This window comes from Bombina bombina, chromosome 5 (genome assembly GCF_027579735.1).
Source record: "Bombina bombina isolate aBomBom1 chromosome 5, aBomBom1.pri, whole genome shotgun sequence".
NCBI lineage: Eukaryota > Metazoa > Chordata > Amphibia > Anura > Bombinatoridae > Bombina > Bombina bombina.
The window spans coordinates 257,341,917-257,361,142 of NC_069503.1; the positions used below are offsets into that span (position 1 = coordinate 257,341,917).

Sequence of the window (19,226 nt, forward strand, 5' to 3'; positions counted from 1 at the left end):
TAATCATGCCAGTTCCTCCTCAGGAACAAGGTTTGGGGTTTTATTCAAACCTATTCATTGTCCCAAAGAAATAAAATTTATTCAGACCAGTTCTGGATCTAAAAATTTTGAATCGTTATGTAAGAGTACCAACCTTCAAGATGGTGACTATAAGGACTATTCTGCCTTTTGTTCAGCGAGGACATTATATGTCCACAATAGACTTGCAGGATGCATACCTTCATATTCCGATTCATCCAGAACACTATCAGTTTCTGAGATTCTCTTTTCTAGACAGGCATTACCAATTTGTTGCTCTTCCATTTGGCCTAGCAACAACTCCAAGAATCTTTTCAAAGGTTCTGGGTGCCCTACTATCTGTAATCAGAGAACAGGGTATTGCGGTGTTTCCTTATTTGGACGATATCTTGGTACTAGCTCAGTCTTTACATACTGCAGAATCTTACATGAGTCAACTAGTGTTGTTTCTTCGGAAACATGGTTGGAGGATCAATTTACCAAAAAGTTTCTTGATTCCTCAGACAAGGGTCACCTTTTTAGGCTTCCAGATAGATTCAGTGTCCATGACTCTGTCTCTAACAGACAAGAGATGTTTAAAATTGGTCGCAGCATGCCGGCACCTTCAGTCTCAGTCATTCCTTTCAGTTGCTATGTGCATGAAAGTTTTAGGTCTCATGACTGCAGCATCGGACGCAATCCCCTTTGCTGGTTTTCACATGAGACCTCTACAGCTTTGTATGCTGATTCAATGGTGCTGGGATTATACAAAGATATCACAATTAATATCCTTGAATCCCAATGTACAACACTCTCTGACATGGTGGATAGATCACCATCGTTTGGTTCAAGGGGCTTCTTTTGTTCAGCCAACCTGGACTGTGATCTCAACAGATTCAAGTCTTTCAGGTCTGGGAGCTGTTTGGGGATCTCTGATAGCACAAGGGGTTTGGAAATCTCAAGGGGCGAGATTACCAATAAATATTTTAGAACTCCGTGCAATTCTCAGGGCTCTTCAGTTCTGGCCTCTGCTAAAGAGAGAACCGTTCATTTGTTTTCAGACAGACAATATTACAACTGTGGCTTATGTCAATCATCAGAGTGGGACTCACAGTCCCCAAGCTATGATAGAAGTATCTCGGATACTTGTTTGGGCGGAATCCAGCTCTTGTCTAATATCTGTGGTGCATATCCCAGGTGTAGACAATTGGGAGGCGGATTATCTCAGCCACCAGACTTTACATCCAGGGGAGTGGTCTCTCCATCCAGATGTGTTTTATCAGATTGTTCAGATGTGGGGTCTTCCAGAGATAGATCTCATGGCCTCTCATCTAAACAAGAAACTTCCCAGATATCTATCCAGGTCCAGGGATGTTCAGGCAGAAGCAGTGGATGCGTTGACACTTCCTTGGTGTTATCATCCTGCTTACATCTTCCCACCTCTAGTTCTTCTTCCAAGAGTGATCTCCAAAATCATCATGGCCACACAGGCCAGCATGGCCACACAGGTTTTGGTATGCGGATCTGGTTCGGATGTCCAGTTGCCCGCCTTGGCCACTTCCGTTATGGCAGGACCTACTATCTCAAGGTCCGTTTTTCCATCAGGATCTCAAATCATTAAATTTGAAGGTGTGGAAATTGAACGCTTAGTTCTAAGTCATAGAGGTTTCTCTGACTCAGTGATTAATACTATGTTGCAAGCTCGTAAATCTGTTTCTAGAAAGATTTATTATAGAGTTTGGAAGACTTACATTTCATGGTGTTCTTCTCATAAATTCTCCTGGCATTCTTTTAGAATTCCTAGAATTTTACAGTTTCTTCAGGATGGTTTGGATAAGGGTTTGTCTGCAAGTTCCTTGAAAGGACAAATCACTGCTCTTTCTGTTTTATTTCACAGAAAGATTGCTATACTTCCTGATATTCACTGTTTTGTACAGGCTTTAATTCGTATTAAGCCTGTCATTAAAGTGAAAGTAAACTTACCCTAATGTCAATCCAGGATATCATTCGTTTTAAAAAATAAATATGAGTTTCATTCATCATTCTTTATAAATAACATTATAAATCAAGTTATCGCCATTATTAATTCATTTGTGAATGTTCACAAATGCAACCCGTTTTTTTTTTTTTTGGCTGTTGATCACATTGGCTGGATCAGCCAACTGAAATTCTGGCCGTTAGGCGGCCATCAGTGCACGTCATTAGCTCACTCTATCCTGTGCGCAAGCGCCATTGTTTTAAGCTTCTTCTTGGCATCTACGCGCGCTCACGTTTTGCGCATGCGTATTCTCAATATTTCTGAATACCCATTAGATGTTTTGAATTTAATTTAATGCATGCACGGTTGGGATAGGGTTTGTAATATGCGCATGCGCAGAAGACAGTGAGATCACCGAATGTTGCATGCGCTGTTTCACGTAGCCTAGTGAACGCGCTTTAGGCATATGTAGAAAGAGGGTGGGACCGCTCTATACGTCAAAGACAAGGAAAGGAGGAAAAGGTATGTGGGAGGAGTCACGCATCACAACGGTAGGGAGTTAGAAATATAGATAATGCAGAAATAAAATTAAAAAATCAGCCAAAAAGTTAGCGATTAAGTTGGGGTAATAGTAAAAAATATTTTCATGTCTTGATGGTATTGAAAATTTACCTTCACTTTAAGTCTATTTCTCCTCCTTGGAGTCTTAATTTGGTTCTGAAGGCTTTACAGGCTCCTCCATTTGAACCTATGCATTCTTTGGACATTAAACTTTTGGCTATCTCTTCTGCTAGAAGAGTTTCTGAGCTATCTGCTCTTTCTTGTGAGTCTCGTTTTCTGATTTTTCATCAGGATAAGGCAGTTTTGCGGACTTCTTTTCAATTTTTACCTAAAGTTGTAAATTCTAACAACATTAGTAGAGAAATTGTTGTTCCTTCCTTATGTCCTAATCCTAAGAATTCTTTGGAGAGATCCTTACATTCTTTGGATGTGGTAAGAGCTTTGAAATATTATGTGGAAGCTACTAAAAATTTCAGGAAGACTTCCAGTCTATTTGTTTTATTTTCTAGTCCTAGGAAAGGTCAGAAGGCTTTTTGGTTGAAACTTTTGATTCATCAAGCTTATTTGGAGTCGGGTCAGACCCCGTCTCAGAGAATTACAGCTCATTCTACTCATTCATGGGTTTTTAAGAATGAAGCTTCAGTTGATCAGATTTGCAAAGCGGCAACTTGGTCCTCTTTGCATACATTTACTAAATTCTACCGTTTTGATGTATTTGCTTCTTCGGAAGCAGTTTTTGGTAGAAAAGTTCTTCAGGCAGCTGTTTCAGTTTGATTCTTCTGCTTTTGATTTAAGTTTTTTTCTTTCAAAATGAAAATAAACTTATTTTTTTGGGTTGTGGATTAATTTTTTCAGCGGAATATGGCTGTTTTTATTTTCATTCCCTCCCTCTCTAGTGACTCTTGAGTAGAAGATCCACATCTTGGGTAATGATATCCCATATGTCACTAGCTCATGGACTCTTGCCAATTACATGAAAGAAAACATAATTTATGTAAGAACTTACCTGATAAATTCATTTCTTTTATATTGGCAAGAGTCCATGAGGCCCACCCTTTTTATGGTGGTTATGATTTTTTTGTATAAAGCACAATTATTTCCAAATTTCCTTTGTTGATGCTTTCTACTCCTTTCTTTATCACCCCACTGCTTGTCTATTCGTTAAACGGAATTGTGGGTGTGGTGAGGGGTGTATTTATAGGCATTTTGAGGTTTGGGAAACTTTGCCCCTCCTGGTAGGATTGTATATCCCATATGTCACTAGCTCATGGACTCTTGCCAATATGAAAGAAATGAATTTATCAGGTAAGTTCTTACATAAATTATTTTTTTTTCTTTCATGAGTAGAAAGAGCTTGCAATTTGAAACAACTTTCCAGTTTACTTCTGTTATCTAATTTGCCTAATTCTCTTGATATCCTTTGTTGAAAAGCATATATAAATAGGCTCATTAGCTGCTGATTGGTGGCTGCACATAGATGCTTCGTGTGATTGGCTCACCCATGAATATTGCTATTTCTTCCACAAATGATATCTAAAGAATAAAGCAAATTATATACTAAAAGTCAATTGGAAAGTTGTTTAACATTATTTTCTCTATCTGAATCATGAAAGAAAAATGTTGGGTTTCATATCCCTTTAAAGTTATATAAAGGTATAAAGGTTATATAAAGGTATAAAGGCCTTGCTTGCTTTGTACCTCAGTAGTAGGGTTGGTAGCTTTGATTCCCAAGGGATGCAAACGGGAAAAGATTGAATGATGTCTCAGCCTGATGAATAATCAGATTTAAGTTACCTGATAGATTAATCTGTGTTGATGCAGAAGACACAAAAATTCTATCATGATTGTTGTACTTGAGTATTGTAGTTGGACATCCCATCTGGATAGTTTATAATATTCTCATCATATATAGATGCCTGTCTGTCTCAAATGAAACAATATCCAACAGAATATCCACTAAGCCCCAACTCCTGAGAGACTTTATAGAATTAACTTTTGTGGCTAACTGAGCTGCTATACTTGTACCAGCATGTCAGCTCATTTACTCACAAAGCCAGCTTTAACTAATTTGGTCTACACAGTCAACCCACTGGCCTTTTAAAGAAAAGCTTTATCAACACACAAGTGAATTTACTGTTAGTGCAAATTTGCACCACTGTGAATCAATCCCACAGTATATATCAACAGAGGTTGAACGGTTAACTTTATCGATATGTGTCAGGTACGCACTTGGAATATTTTGTGTGTGTAGTTGAAGATTACTCATATCTTGTATTTTCTGCATTCTCAGTTTGGTTGTAATTTTTCAGTGCATATGTGTTTGAAAGAATCAATTAAATGCATTAGGAACTTCAAGGCATTTAATAAATGTGTGTATTTCAGCACATTGAGATATAATTAAAGGGACAACATTTCAGCCAAAAATGAGATGTATATCAATACATTTTACTTTTGAACATAAACATTTTTTGCAATATACTTTCATTAGCAAAAAACGCTTCTAGTAAAAGCAACTAAAAGGTGGCGAGCTTTTCTCAAAACACTCAAAATACTTATAACCCTAAAAACAAACACATGCATATGAAAATATATGCAATTCTTAGATGCTATACACAGAAAATAGAGTAAAGTGATTGATATTGGCTGCAGGATTTACTTTTTAAAGTTTGCTCCCTGCTCACGGCTAACTTCTCTTTACGGAGCAAAGTGTCCCTAGCCATTACTTTCAATAGGAGACATCTCGTTACTCTCAGGGACTGCCCCTTTTTATACGATCATTCCACCAGGGCAGCCCCTGCGAGGATTGGCGAGAAAAAAACACATCTGAACTAGCGAGGTTTCGATCATTGGGCCCTTAGGGACAATTGAGAGGTCTGTCTAGGTTAGGTAATTGTGCTTGTAATTTATCATATTTGTTAAGATGACCATGTTTATTCACCTTTTTCTGTGTTTTTGTGTCTTGCTTGTATCATTAATACACAATAGTCTGTTTTATGTTATTTACACTATGTAAGATGTATTGTGCATTGCTGGGTGCCTGTCTATTTAATGTTTTTTGCTTGTCTTGGGTGTGCTATGCTTAAAGGGTAAGTAAAGTAAAAATTAAATGTTCATGATACAAATAGAGCAGTATCAAAATATAAAATGAGAGGGCGCTAAAAGCAAGAATAAATACCACACTTAATCTCTAAAAAATTATGAGTTTAATAAACATAATTAAACATATATATAGCAAGTAAAAATTACTAACATCAAAAAATTGAAGGGACGTCTCCCTATAAAAAATTTAATCTTAAAAATACCACCAATATATTCCAAAAAAATGTTAAAATTCCATTTATCATCCGTTTATATAAGGACAAAAAAGTATAGTCAAATCGATGTAGGCCACTGGTAATTGCAATAAAATTGATCCGCAAATGCTCAGGGACCAGCAGTTGGTAATGATCCAAAAAATTATTAACAATGTTGCATAACACTTTCAGTCACTTTGTGGCAGTTCTTAAATAGATGAGTGCCTAAAGTTTAAAGACAGCGTTCCACCTTTTATATGCAATTATCAAAAGTACTTGTGTATATGTTAAGAAGGGCGCTCCAGGGCGTCTTACCGTTTTCTTTTGTCGGCTAAAAGCAGGCCGCTCAGCTTATGTAGTAAAGGTTCACCCGTGGTGATTGAGTGATATTCAAGCTTCCAGGTAAACTCCCACTAAGGTTTAACCGTCTCACAGCAAGCCGTTCTGACCACACTGGTGGCGGTTTCCTCTCGGTGGTTGAGCACGGTAGTGGTCCGTGTCACTGGCTGGATCTGTCCTGACTGAGGTTAACACCTTACTTTGTGACTTTTAGTAACAACGGCTCCAGGACAAAATAGAAATTCAGGCAGCATGAAGTAACGGAGAATGTCAGTGAGTCCCGCACTTAGCATGTATCACGCGCGGGGTAAAAAGAACTAGGTACCTAGTGTCAGATATTTGCTCTTAGCAGGATAAGCAACTCTCCTTCTATGCGTTTCACCCAGCTGTGGGCTTTCTCAAGATAAAAGTTGCTCCCAGAACAAAGTTTAAAAACCTGCTGCTTCTCTTCTATTGGTCCGAGTTCTAATTGCTTTAAAAGGTGGACTTCATTTTAAGGTGGATTGTCCGTTTCTTCAACATACTAGGAATTTGGCACTTGTTTAACCATCTTGGAATATTTAAAAATATTATAAATATTTTGCTTAAAGAAATTGGTATAACTTTAAAACATTTTATTTGGTGGTATTATAAAATTGATTGGTGGTATTTATAAATATGTTAAAAAACTAAATAATATTCACAAAATTGCAATAGTATATTTCAACACAAAATTGATTATTTAAAAAATAAATAAATAAATGAATTAGAGGATTTAAGGAGAATCAAGACCTTGTTTCTCGTATTGGCATTGTATGATATAACTACATAATTGTTATCACATGGATTTGTGTGTAATCCATATATCCTAGATTATTTCTAAATATTAGGAATACGCATATTTGGAACAAGGAATTTCTTATATTTGGGAAAAAATAGAAATAATAAATATATGATGGTCTAGCTTCCTCCAATCATAATATATGTGAGGATTTTAATGAGTTTATCATAACTGTCTCTGGGAAGATTTATATTCCTAAAAAAGGGGACAGATCCATTTCTGAATTTAACCCAGCAGGGTGAAGGGAGTTATACTTATAAATAAATTCAGCTTCTTTTTTGAGGAGTTTATTTACAAAATTTCCTCCTCTCCAATCCCCTTTTACTATGTGGATACCCCAGAATTTAAAGTGTTCTAAGTTGTTGTTATGAATGTCTCTAAAATGTTTATAAAGGTGAGTGTCTAAATTACCTTTCTCAATATTGCATAGGTGTTCCCTAATCCTATCACGTAACATTCTTGTTGTTTCTCCAAAATACACTAAATTACATGAACATTTTATAACATATATCACTCCCTTCTGTGAGCATCTTATTATATTTTTAATATCTAGTTTTTCCATTTTTTCGGTTATGTTTATGGAGCTGCTCTTCGTACTATATTTGCATACTCTACATAAATGACATGGAAAGAAACCCTTCAAATTATGTCCATGTAGGTCTCTATCAGATGAGGTTATTGCATCTCCTTTGAGTTCACTGGGTGCTAAAATTTGTTTGAGGTTTTTGGCTTTTCTAAAAATAATTTTGGGTTTGACTGCTAGTATGTCTCCTATGATTGGATCCTTTTTTATAATATTCCAATGTTTATTTACAATTTTCTTTATGATTTGGTGATTCTCACTATAATCAGTGACCAGAGCCACATTATACTCATTGTTGGTATTCCTGGTCTCATGTTTGTCTTTGTATTCTAATAGTGACCTCCTGTCAGTATCATGTGCTCTTTTTATGGCTCCTTCGAGTTCTTTTTCAGAATAGCCTCTATCATGAAACCTTTGTTGTAAGATGTTAATTTGTGTTTGGAAATCGACATGTCTTGAACTGTTTTTTTTAATTCTGAGAAACTGTCCTATAGGTATATTCTCCTTCCACCCTATATGATGACAGCTTTTTTTATGTACATAATTATTGCAGTCTACTTTTTTAAAAAATGTTCTGGTGGCAATGTTCCCCTCATCTATAAACAGTTCTAGATCTAAAAATGAAATGTTTGTTCATAAGTGAATTTTAGACCTTTATCATTTAAATTCATATGTTCAAAGAATAATTTAAGATTTTGCTCTGTTCCCCTCTAAAAGCAGTTAACGATACTATAAGCAAAGATGTAAGCATCAGTACACTTAAGAAACAATTCATCCTTAAAAGCATTGAGTTTATTCTTGAAAATAATTATTTTGAATTTAACGGGAAATATTATTTACAACTGGAAGGTACCGCAATGGGCACGAGGTTCGCGCCAAGTTATGCTAATATTTTTATGGGTAACTGGGAGAATGATTTTTTAAGCTCCCATGAGTTTGGCGTGGACCTCGTGCTCTTCAAAAGGTACATTGATGATATTCTAATCATCTGGAGAGGAACAGAGCAAAATCTTAAATTATTCTTTGAACATATGAATTTAAATGATAAAGGTCTAAAATTCACTTATGAACACAGTCAGACAAACATTTCATTTTTAGATCTAGAACTGTTTATAGATGAGGGGAACATTGCCACCAGAACATTTTTTTAAAAAGTAGACTGCAATAATTATGTACATAAAAAAAGCTGTCATCATATAGGGTGGAAGGAGAATATACCTATAGGACAGTTTCTCAGAATTAAAAAAAACTGTTCAAGACATGTCGATTTCCAAACACAAATTAACATCTTACAACAAAGGTTTCATGATAGAGGCTATTCTGAAAAAGAACTCGAAGGAGCCATAAAAAGAGCACATGATACTGACAGGAGGTCACTATTAGAATACAAAGACAAACATGAGACCAGGAATACCAACAATGAGTATAATGTGGCTCTGGTCACTGATTATAGTGAGAATCACCAAATCATAAAGAAAATTGTAAATAAACATTGGAATATTATAAAAAAGGATCCAATCATAGGAGACATACTAGCAGTCAAACCCAAAATTATTTTTAGAAAAGCCAAAAACCTCAAACAAATTTTAGCACCCAGTGAACTCAAAGGAGATGCAATAACCTCATCTGATAGAGACCTACATGGACATAATTTGAAGGGTTTCTTTCCATGTCATTTATGTAGAGCATGCAAATATAGTACGAAGAGCAGCTCCATAAACATAACCGAAAAAATGGAAAAACTAGATATTAAAAATATAATAAGATGCTCACAGAAGGGAGTGATATATGTTATGTAATTTAGTGTATTTTGGAGAAACAACAAGAATGTTACGTGATAGGATTAGGGAACACCTATGCAATATTGAGAAAGGTAATTTAGACACTCACCTTTATAAACATTTTAGAGACATTCATAACAACAACTTAGAACACTTTAAATTCTGGGGTATCCACATAGTAAAAGGGGATTGGAGAGGAGGAAATTTTGTAAATAAACTCCTCAAAAAAGAAGCTGAATTTATTTATAAGTATAACTCCCTTCACCCTGCTGGGTTAAATTCAGAAATGGATCTGTCCCCTTTTTTAGGAATATAAATCTTCCCAGAGACAGTTATGATAAACTCATTAAAATCCTCACATATATTATGATTGGAGGAAGCTAGACCATCATATATTTATTATTTCTATTTTTTCCCAAATATAAGAAATTCCTTGTTCCAAATATGCGTATTCCTAATATTTAGAAATAATCTAGGATATATGGATTACACACAAATCCATGTGATAACAATTATGTAGTTATATCATACAATGCCAATACGAGAAACAAGGTCTTGATTCTCCTTAAATCCTCTAATTCATTTATTTATTTATTTTTTAAATAATCAATTTTGTGTTGAAATATACTATTGCAATTTTTTGAATATTATTTAGTTTTTTAACATATTTATAAATACCACCAATCAATTTTATAATACCACCAAATAAAATGTTTTAAAGTTATACCAATTTCTTTAAGCAAAATATTTATAATATTTTTAAATATTCCAAGATGGTTAAACAAGTGCCAAATTCCTAGTATGTTGAAGAAACGGACAATCCACCTTAAAATGAAGTCCACCTTTTAAAGCAATTAGAACTCGGACCAATAGAAGAGAAGCAGCAGGTTTTTAAACTTTGTTCTGGGAGCAACTTTTATCTTGAGAAAGCCCACAGCTGGGTGAAACGCGTAGAAGGAGAGTTGCTTATCCTGCTAAGAGCAAATATCTGACACTAGGTACCTAGTTCTTTTTACCCCGCGCGTGATACACGCTAAGTGCGGGACTCACTGACATTCTCCGTTACTTCATGCTGCCTGAATTTCTATTTTGTCCTGGAGCCGTTGTTACTAAAAGTCACAAAGTAAGGTGTTAACCTCAGTCAGGACAGATCCAGCCAGTGACACGGACCACTACCGTGCTCAACCACCGAGAGGAAACCGCCACCAGTGTGGTCAGAACGGCTTGCTGTGAGACGGTTAAACCTTAGTGGGAGTTTACCTGGAAGCTTGAATATCACTCAATCACCACGGGTGAACCTTTACTACATAAGCTGAGCGGCCTGCTTTTAGCCGACAAAAGAAAACGGTAAGACGCCCTGGAGCGCCCTTCTTAACATATACACAAGTACTTTTGATAATTGCATATAAAAGGTGGAACGCTGTCTTTAAACTTTAGGCACTCATCTATTTAAGAACTGCCACAAAGTGACTGAAAGTGTTATGCAACATTGTTAATAATTTTTTGGATCATTACCAACTGCTGGTCCCTGAGCATTTGCGGATCAATTTTATTGCAATTACCAGTGGCCTACATCGATTTGACTATACTTTTTTGTCCTTATATAAACGGATGATAAATGGAATTTTAACATTTTTTTGGAATATATTGGTGGTATTTTTAAGATTAAAATTTTTATAGGGAGACGTCCCTTCAATTTTTTGATGTTAGTAATTTTTACTTGCTATATATATGTTTAATTATGTTTATTAAACTCATAATTTTTTAGAGATTAAGTGTGGTATTTATTCTTGCTTTTAGCGCCCTCTCATTTTATATTTTGATACTCTGTTTTCTATATAGCCATTTGGAGAGGTGGTTAGGGAGAGGCCTGGATTAATTTTTAGACCTTAGCGCTTTATAACACTTGTTTTTACAAATAGAGCAGTGTTTCCCCTTTTTGTAGCAAGTAGAGTTACAAAACCTTTTATCCAACATGCTTGTTGGGTACATTGGTTTGAATTTCATAATATTTTAGATTTTGGTATATTTGTATTTTTTCATCTGTAACATGGGATAGTTTGGGAGGGATGAGACTAAGTGTATATAACAATATCTTATTTTAGTCAACATTTACACTTCACAATACAGCTTATAAATGTAATATTTAGTTTTACATCTTTTGTATACATAGTACAACACTGTATTCATAAAGGTAATAGTTGTTTTAAAGTCAAAATTAAACTTCCTAATTCAATCTTTTATATGCACACTTTCTAACGCTCCAGCTTTTACAGAGCATGTGCAAGAACTCTTCGAATATACATATATGCATTTTGTGATTGGCTGATGGCTGTCACATGGTGATGGGGAAAGGAAAAAAATAAAATTGTTGCCTTTCAGTAAGTCACAATTTTAGCTGTTTGTATCTTTGGTTTGCTTTTGTGTGATCTAAAATGCAAATAATAGTCTATATTTATTTAAACGACCATTGAACACAGTAGAATTGTATCATCACTAAACATATAATAAAAAGGCAACACAAACACACTTAGTTTAATTTTAAAATGAATAGTAGTTTTTTTCCTGACAAATTTCAAAATTAGTTACATTTGTAATTAATTTAGTTTATTTTTTTTTTAAACAGTAATAAAAAAGACTTGATTTCAGAATAATTCTGGATTTTGGAACTCTGGATGTACGGATTTATTCCTGAACCCCTACAGACATTAGTGTAACAAGTAATATAGAAAGCAACTTATGGGAAAACACACGCACATATCACACTTATAGTTCTGTAATATTCTTTAATATTATGTCCCTTACATTAGAAAAAAAAATATACGATTAGGGAAGTAATATTCATATTACCACATTTCTGCATCTAACTTAATCACATATGCAGCTTATCAGGATAATATTTATTGTGGCATAGTTTGTTCTCTGGATATAGTATTAATATTATAACATCAAAATGAATTAGACAAGTAATGGTAGTTTGCATAACAGTATATAAAATATAGATTGTTTGCTCCATAATACAGTAACATGTATATCAGATGTTCTGATTCCTTCTGTATTAAAATATAGTTAGGATTCTATGCCAAGAGTGATACTAAATATCAATATCCTTATTACCAACATTTAAAAAACTCCAGGCACACTTTGCAGCAGAGCAATCTATTAAAGAGTGCTGAAATTTCCATAATTCTGCACCTCCCACAAACACCCACTGCAAGTTGCACACAATTATTGTATTATTCAGTCTATAATCTGTAAACTGCAGGGCACTTAGATGCCACAGTAAGAAAATAAATATAGACATGTGACCAACAAAACCAAAAGCTCAGGATTTTTTTTTGCAATGTGGGACAGACCTCTAGACAATTATATGATAGGACAGAAAGTCACAAACTGCCAAGGGAAATAGGGACACTTGGGAAGAATGCAATATGAAGATAGTAACAATTCATGATATTTTAAATGCTGATGCACAATGAAACATACATCTAAAGGGATTTAAAACAGTCTGTTTAATTGTGATAAATAATCACTAAGCAGTGGGTTATACTTAATAGAAACTATTGCAATATGTATTATTCATCATTTTAAAACGATTTTACTCTTTTTTTAAAAAAAAATTTGAACATAATTTGTGCTGGGTCTATTATTTCCTATAACAGCCCCACAACACAGCTTTCTACTGGAAAGCAAAAGGAGGAGCTTCCCCTTTCTAAGTGTTTGCTAGGAGAAACTTGAGCTAGATTGCACTGCCCCAGACAGTTTATTTCCCATGCTCAGTAAGTAGAGGACTTTTGATGCAAAAATAATTTGACTGGATGAAAAAAAAAGCAAAAACAAATTATGTTCAAATATCACCTCTTCTGAAAGACAATTCAAAGTATGTACTACTTCTAAAAAATATTTGATATTAAAAAGTTTCATGGCTAAATATAAAAATTAAATTTTATTGAAAATTTAGTAAAATCCTGTCTCATGAGATAACAACAAGTGTGCAGAAAAATAGATCTTACACGTTTCAGTGTAGTGCCGTAAGCATAGAAAATTGAAACGATTGTCCATTTTTTAATATACTGATTTTATTAAAGAGACAGAGACTTCATATTTTGCTAAACCTTTTTTTTACTGCTCCACAGCACTTAAAAGCAATATAACATTAACAGAAAAACATAGTAAACCAAGAACACAGAACACAATGAAAGAAAGCCTTGAGTGGTCAGATAAAAAAGTGACTAATGAGAGTAGTCCAAATATCCATAAAGAGTCTAATAAGTCTGTAAACCTCCTCTTTTCTCTTTGCTGCTCCAAGAGATAAGTTCATATTTACATTATTCACTATTGTTATTAAAGGGACAGTACACTGTAAAATTGTTTTTCCATAAATGTATTTTAAATGACTTGTTATACCAACTGCAGAGTATAAAATATTTGAGAAATTGCATTTTTGGGTTTATTTGTGTATCTGAAGTAGCTGATTTTGTGCTTTGAAACCACAGCCTATTACAATGGGTTGAGCTTCAGGTAATATCAGATCTCATTATGTTATCACTTTTATGTACACAGACTTGCTTCCTTATCTTATATTTGACTGGAACACCAAAGCTCAATACATAGAGAGAACAATGGAAAATTATCATTTTATTACTTAACTATAATGCCCCCCACTGAGGGTGTAATCTCTTCTGCTGGCTGTGTTTACTTAGGCTTGTCAATAGTGTATACGCCAGTATCAAAACTTTCAGTATAGGTTGGGAAACCACAAGCTAAATCAACTATTTCAAATGCTGAAATATGAGTAAAGGAGCTACTTGCAACCAATTTAATATACTCTAGCAGGTAAAAAGGATCATTGGGAATAATTTAAAGGGGAGAAAGTTTTTGGGTGAACTGTCCCTTTAAAGAGTGTTTTCTTCGTTTTTCCTTCTTATTTTTATTATTTTATTCCTTATTACCTTAGCATCTTAATATTTGGTTATTGTTTTGTTATTATTTATCTTATTATTATTATTATTATTTCTTCCTCTATTTCCATTTTTATTCCCGTTTTTTTTTTTTTTACAGACACTCAATTGCACTTTATTTGAGCAATATCTATTTGTAAATGTTTCTTATAAACAATTGCATGATGGTACAAATAGACATTTAAAGTCGTAAACATTTTTTTTTACTCAATTAAAAATACAAAAACAATATGCACATTATTTCTACATTATTCCAGATTTGGTCTTTCAAGTTTAGTTTGTGACATACAATAATTGTTTTTGTCTCATAAATGCTTAAGGTGAAGTAGAATACTGCAAAAAAAAAAAAAAACACACAAAACACAACATTAAAATATTGTGTTTTGTAAAAGGGTGATCTCAGTTTATATTGTGCTTAATACTTAAAAAATCATTTTTGATATTTGCTGTCCCTATTAAAAAAACAACAACCTGTAGGGCTTTTTACGCCATCAGTTTTATACAGAATTTCTGTGTTTCTGCATTTGCCAACTACCTCATTGTGAGGCACCTTACTAACTTCTAAACCTATTTACAGAAAAACATACACTGTCTGTTTTTAACTCTATATAAAAAAGTAACACTGTTCCCTGATGTACCTGTCAAGTAATACACAATGGAAATCTACAAAATATATTAATAAACAGATCTAGTGCACTGCTGACACTGGTGAGGGCAAAGGAAATTCTGTCTGACACTTCTCTCGAGGGCACAGTTACAAAGGTCATAGTCACTTAGGAGGGAACGGACAAAGAGCACCACATGGTAGGGAAGATAAGAGAGTACAAAAATGACAGTCATGAACATCAGAAGCCCAATGATCTTTCTTTTCTGCTCTCTATCTAATGTAGAGGTACGCTGGATGACTCCAATGATCGAACAGTAGGAAAAGACCAAAATAACCAATGGGATGAAAAAGACCACAAAGATTCTGAAATAGTTGAGATAAGCCATTCATTTCTCCATAGGGTATTTTTCGTAGCAGAGCTCCACATTTTGGACAGAGATGAAAAGGTCGTCTTGACTCAGGAAGTAAAAATGTGAGCTTAGGATGAGGAGCCAAACCGAGACACAAATACAGATGGCACTCTTCATGCTTCGGATTAACCCAGAACGTAAAGGGAAGGCAGTGGCTATAAAGCGGTCTGCAGCTATACAGCTAAGGAAGGAGATTGTGGTGTAGAAGTTGGCATTAAAAAATAATCCCACAATCTTGCACGTCAGTGCTACAAAAAGCCAATCCTCTTTGGCGGTGTAGATAATCCATACAGGTAGAGTGAATACATACATCAAATTAGATATGCAGAGGTTGTCCAGATAGATTCCCAATATGTTTTTTCTCCTGATCAGTTGTATGATGACCATTACCGCCGTCAGATTACCAAGTAAACCAATGATGAAAACTGTGCTGTAGATGAAAGGGAACAGGATTGCCTCGTATTTGTCAGGAAATGCACACGTCTTGTTACACAATCTCCTGTTTCCAGTCCTGTAATTACCAGCAGTAACTCTCAGCTCCTCCACAGTGAGATCCACAGTCTGCTCTAACCTCAGTCACAATACCTATTCCCATTTTTTATACTTCGATTTTTCTAATTATACATTATTTTGGCTACACATTTTATTTAATTTTTCTTATATTTCCTTATATTTCTCTTTTGTTTTGTGCTTTATTCTTGGTCTTTACCTTCTCTTTACGGTAATGTAGTGTGTGTGAGTTTTCCTTTGTTATCCCTATATAATTTTGTGTGGCACTTATTATTATTTTGTCCCTTCAGTTGGGCAAATTATAATTTATAACTTTATTCAACCTTATATAATTAAAATGTCTGAAGATACTCCTCATTCATTATCAGAGAAATCTGTATAAAACATGATTCAAAATTCTATTGATAATTTAAAACAGCAGTTTAATGTTCAGATGCAATCTGTAATTCAAACAGTCTATGATATTCAACCTCATGTACATAAAAATGCAACTAAAAAAAGGAAGCATTTATCTGAACCATCTGCGGTTCCTGCTTCTAGAGGTATCATTATGACAAAAAACGTCTGCTTAGATCAGACAAGAAATGTTCTGCGAAAATTAAACCTGTTATTTCCTCAGATACTGAATCAGAAGTTTAAGTAAAACCCTATAATAAAAGCAGAAGTCACATAGACAAGGTTTCTACAATAGAGTCATCTGACTTCGATATGGAATTGGGTTGTGAAGCAAAGACTTCAGAGGATTCTTTATATTCCCCAGAATTTTCAGATTTCTCATCCTCTGATGATGACTCCCATATTTAAAAAAAGAAAAGGAAAATTGATAAGTCTAAAAATTCTAAGTTAATTGATAGCCAATGTCAATTATATTTAGACACAGATGACCTTCTCCATTCTAGATCATCACAGTGGAGACCCTCAAAAAGGGTGGCTAAATTTCTAGATCACTACATCAGAAAACCCCTTTCTAAAAAAGCTAAAAATATGTTAAGAGCTGAGTGCCGCCTAAGACCTGAGTGGCCTAATAACACACATATAACTCCAGCTATTGATGCTAATTTATTAAAGTTTATTGGCAATAGAAATTGTAATATCCCCAAAGGGCCAGACAGGTTTCTTTAAGCCTGCCAGGATAAACTCTTAGATACTTTAGGCCTGGTTACTAAGCTCTTTGAGCCCTCTGAAAAAACTGTTTAAAAGGAAGCTTCTCTAGACCCTTATATAGTTAGAGAATAGCTTCAACGCACTGTTTATTTGATTGGTGATGCCAATACATCTATAGCCACTCATAGACGTAAACTAGTTCTCAGACGTATTGATCCTAAAATTCAGGATTTTGCCCCTACTGAGATGGGTCCCTTAGCTAATGGACTCCTTTTTGGCAAACAGGGTCTTAAATAACATTAATTATGTAAATTATTTGAACTCCCTTAACAAAATTAAAGTTAACAGGGCCGGGAAAGGTAGGGGCCACTTTCTCAGTCACTCATTTGTCCCAAGGTTTTAATTTCAAAACAACCCCCCTCCTTTAACATCACTCACAAACTTCTTTCCATCAAGATCTCGGACATGGAACTTCAGAGGTTTTCGCTCCAGGGCCCAAAGGAGAACTTTTAAAGATAAATCTCTCTCTTCCCTTTACCAATTCTTCCCCACATTTAGTGGGAGGAAGATTAAAACACTTCATTCACAATTAGGAGAAAATTACTTTAGACCCTTGGGTTTTTCAGACTATTTCAGGTTCCCATCTAAATTTCATTTATCCTCCTTTCCAACACAAAGGTCCCGACCCAATCATATTTTCTCTACAGGATTCCAACCTATTAGACAAATAATTATCCAACCTAGCACAAAAGTCTGCAATAGAACTGGCCCCTTCTCTAGAAAAGTCTTTTATAAGCAACATGTTCTTTGTAAAGAAAAAAGAAGGAACTTTTTGCCCAGTTATAAATTTATGAAATATCAATCAATTTTTAGAATACAATCATTTCAAAATGGAGGGTATTCACCTCCTCAGGGATTGCCTGATGGACGGGGATTAGATGGTAAGACTAGATTTAACAGATGCTTACCTGACTGTCTCTGTACATCATCATTTCAGGAATTTCCTTCATTTCGGCAGTTTACCTATCTTCCCTTCGACTCAACTTCAAAAACAGGAAGTTTCCTTTTACTATCAAGTTTTCTTTCTTCTTGATGTTTCTTATGTTCGTGATGTTCTTCGTTGGATTTCAAGTCTTCTCTGATTGGAACTTTTCATCAGTGTTTTGCATCAAAGAGGAGGTTTACAGACTTACTGGACTCTTTATGGATATTTGGAATACTCTCATTGGTCACTTTTTTATCTGACCATTCAAGGCTTTCTTTCATTGGTCTATTATCTGTGTTCTTGGTTTACTATGTTTTTCTGTTAATGTTATGTTGCTTTTAAGTGCTGTGGAGCAGCAAAAAGAAAAGATTTAGCAAATATTCATCTCTGTCTCTTTAATAAAATCTAGATTATTCCTTCACAAAGCTAGGATAATTGGAATTTGCTGATTAATGCTAACATTATTATTTACAGTAGTAGTTATTACCTTGAATTGTCTTTTAAAAGAGATGGTAAAACATATTTATGTACAAACTAGGCGATAAGCCTGCCCAGAGAGCAGTCTATGTTTAAAAAATGCAAACCCCCAAGCTAAAGTTACAAAAAATAAAAAAAGTAAAATATCCAAAATAAAAATTTAAACCTAAACGAATAACCCTATAAAAATAACCCCCCCAAATTAAGAACACCCCCTAATCTAATACTATACTACCAATAGCCCTTAAAGGGGCATTTTGTAGGGCATTGCCCTAAGTTAAACAGCTCTTTTACTTACAAAAATGACCAATTACCCCCTAACAGTAAAACCCTCACCCACCAAGCCCCCAAAATAAAAAAAACACTAAAACAAACCTAAACTACCCATTTCCCCTAAAGGGGCATTTGTATGGGCATTGCCCTTTAAAGGGCATTCAGCTCTTTTTCTGCCCTTAAAAGGGCAATCAGCTCTTTTCAAACCCAAAAAAACATAATCTAAAAAAAAAGCCACCCCAAAAAATTTAAAAAAACCTAAGACTAAGCCCCAAATAGGTACTTACCGTTCCTGAAGTCCGGCAGAGAAGATCTTCTTCCAGGTGGCTCCATCATCTTCTATCTTCATCCGGAACAAAGGTGGCACAAAGTGGAGGTGTGGAGCTGTCTTCCCCGATGCGTGGATCCTCAATGGCAGCGTTTCTCTGCGGCGTGGAGGCTCCTCTCATCCAATGTCCGTCGTACACTGAAGATTGAATAGCTTCAACACACTGTTTATTTGATTGGTGATGCCAATACATCTATAGCCACTCATAGACGTAAACTA

The 19,226-nt window shown here is 34.9% G+C and overlaps 1 pseudogene; it reads right to left on the reverse strand.

The window, feature by feature from the left end:
* Nucleotides 1–14,954: 14,954 nt before the first annotated feature.
* On the reverse strand, nucleotides 14,955–18,210 carry LOC128661447 (G-protein coupled receptor 4-like; annotated as a pseudogene).
* Between the last annotated feature and the right edge of the window lie 1,016 nt (nucleotides 18,211–19,226).